Source organism: Trachymyrmex cornetzi, unplaced genomic scaffold (genome assembly GCF_001594075.2).
Source record: "Trachymyrmex cornetzi isolate Tcor2-1 unplaced genomic scaffold, Tcor1.1 scaffold1655, whole genome shotgun sequence".
In the NCBI taxonomy this organism is placed as follows: Eukaryota; Metazoa; Arthropoda; class Insecta; order Hymenoptera; family Formicidae; genus Trachymyrmex; species Trachymyrmex cornetzi.
Window position 1 is genome coordinate 10,480 of NW_017296262.1, and position 2,615 is coordinate 13,094.

A 2,615-nucleotide genomic window follows, 5' to 3' on the forward strand; every position below is an offset into this window, starting at 1 on the left:
GAGCCAATTAGGCGACAAGGGGACCTCTCGAGGGGGAACAGCGAGTCCTGCGTGCCCCGGCAGGATCGGCGCTCGGTACTTGAGCTGTGGCTGTCGAGTTGTGCGATTGAGGATCCAGGGCGACTCGTCGATCACGTTCGACCTAGCGGTGCTGCGGGAAGAAAGGAGGGACCACGAGAGAGCCCTTAGGACAACGCCGTAGCCGGACGGACGTCACCATACTGTAAGGCCACCAATTTCCCGCAGAAGAGGCGCGAATCTCGAGTCAGTGAAAAGTATACGACGCACGCGAAAGCGCCATGGCGTCCGTTTAGAGTCTCTCGTGGAGATTGTCGCTGTCGCGTCGACTCTCCTGACCTCGCCGCGTGATGCGATCTTGTAGCAATAATAGCGTCCGCCAAGCCACAGCCTCGTCATTACCGTGATTGTTGTCGCATTTTTAATGTATCTTGTTTCGTCGCGTAACTGTCTGCGTATTCTTAATCTCGGCGCCGCGCTTTGCACGGCGAATCGAAGTTCTCGCGAGCACGCACGAGGTCACGCCGTGTAGTATTCCGTCGAAAACATTCTCGGTCGCGGGAATCTAATAGCACCGGGTCGGTCACGCAAATATCGCGTTGTTATCCTTGATCAGCGTGAGCTCGTGGCGTAGTAATTAATGCATTGTCGTGTTACTAATAGCGTATTGAGAATCATCCGAATTGTAGAATTCATTTTCTCCCGGTTGTACGGATTGTCATCTCGTAGCGTGAGAGAGATTGTCAGAATATAATTGTTAATGTTGCTGTTAACTCAGTGTCATTTATTGTTACCGCCTGTCCGTTCCTCAAACGGTCCTCCACGTTTTATACTCAGTAACGAACCGCCCCCTCTACCAATTCCGTGGCTGAGCTGCCGGTAGAGAAGGCCGTCGACATTCGCCGTATTTTCATGATTACGGGTAGAAATTATTCTCAATAGATTTCCTGCAAGAGTGGCACGCTCCCTCGTGCCTGGCGCCCAACTACCGTTCTTAAGAACTTTATGTGGAGAGTATTAGCGAGCTTTAGATTGTCTCTGCCCGTCGAATTTTTACGGCGAGTGTGCGACGAAGTTGCGCCACGCTCGTGAGTGCGGTTGCACCACATTACACTGCAGTGTTAAATCTTGCGGGCATCGAGTTTCCAATGATATTGAAAGACATTCAAAAATTCGAACAATTGAACGCGGTATCGATCAATGTATATAGTAACGAGAATAAACAGGTCCTTCCTGTACGACTTACCAGCGACAAGAAGGAGAAACACATCAACGTGCTGTATTTGCAAGATCCACGCAAGGACGGTGTAGGCCACTTTGCGAGGATTAAGAACCTATCGCGCCTCGTGAGTTCGCAACTCTCGAAAAAGGAGCACAAGAAATGTTTCTGCGATCGGTAAGTATGCGTAAAAAAAAAAAAAAATTATAATTGTCCTTTATATTAATAAATGATAATAATAATTTATATGCGTTTTTTCCAGATGCTTGCACTACTTCAGTACGAGCGAAAAATTGGAGTTACACGCAATGGACTGCAGAAAAATTAATGATTGTGCCATCAGACTGCCGAGCGAGGACGACAAATGGCTCGAATTCAACAACCACTGCAATAAGGAGCGCATTCCATTCGTCGTCTACGCCGACCTGGAGTGCGTTCTGCAGAAGAGCCCGACAAGGAAGATGCGTCGTACACATATCAGCGCCACAAGGTATGCAGTGTGGGCTACTACGTGCGTTGCTCGTACGACAACTCGTTGTCATCATATCACTTCCGTCGCGACGAAAACTCTATAGCATGGTTCGCGCGTCAACTCCAAGACTTGGCGCATCGCGTAAAAGATATTATATCCGCCAACGTGCCCATGGAAGTGCTGTCTAAACAGCAATGGGAGACATACCGTAGCGCGACGCGTTGTAACATCTGCGGGAAACTGTTCGCGCCAGACGATACGCGAGTCCGCGATCATTGTCACTTAACCGGTAAATTCCGCGGTCCAGCACATTTAAATTGTAATCTTAATTATAAAAATTCGTTTAGTTGTATTTCGCAACTTGTCGGGCTACGACGCACACTTTATAATTAAAGAAATCGCTACAGCATATGAGGGACAAGTAGATGTTCTACCGATAACAAAGGAAAAATACATATCATTCACTAAATATGTCGATAGCACCAAAGATAAAAATAGAAATCATTTTCGGAAAAATTGAGTAAAATTAAGGTTTATTGATTCATTTAAATTTCTAAGGGCAAGCCTCGATAAATTGGCGTCGTATCTCGACAAAGATAAATTAAAAATTGTACGTTCCGAATTTTCAACTTTGTCAGACGAAAAGCTTGAATTACTTACTCGTAAAGGTGTCTTTCCGTACGAGTACGTTGACTGCGTTGAAAAATTACAGGACACGCGCTTACCACGGCGCGAATCATTTTACAGTTCATTGATGGGCGATATAGTATCCAAGAGCGATTCACTCACGCCGTGAACGTATGGCAGCGATTCTCCATTCGAACGCTCGGCGAGTACAGTGATTTGTACTTGAAAACCGATGTCTTGTTATTAGCTGACATTTTCGAAAATTTCCGCGAAAGTTGC

General features: G+C 46.5%; 1 pseudogene; it reads left to right on the plus strand.

Moving 5' to 3' along the window:
* Nucleotides 1-1,166: 1,166 nt before the first annotated feature.
* LOC108759013 (uncharacterized) overlaps nucleotides 1,167-2,615 on the plus strand; it is a 2,637-nt pseudogene continuing 1,188 nt past the window's right edge.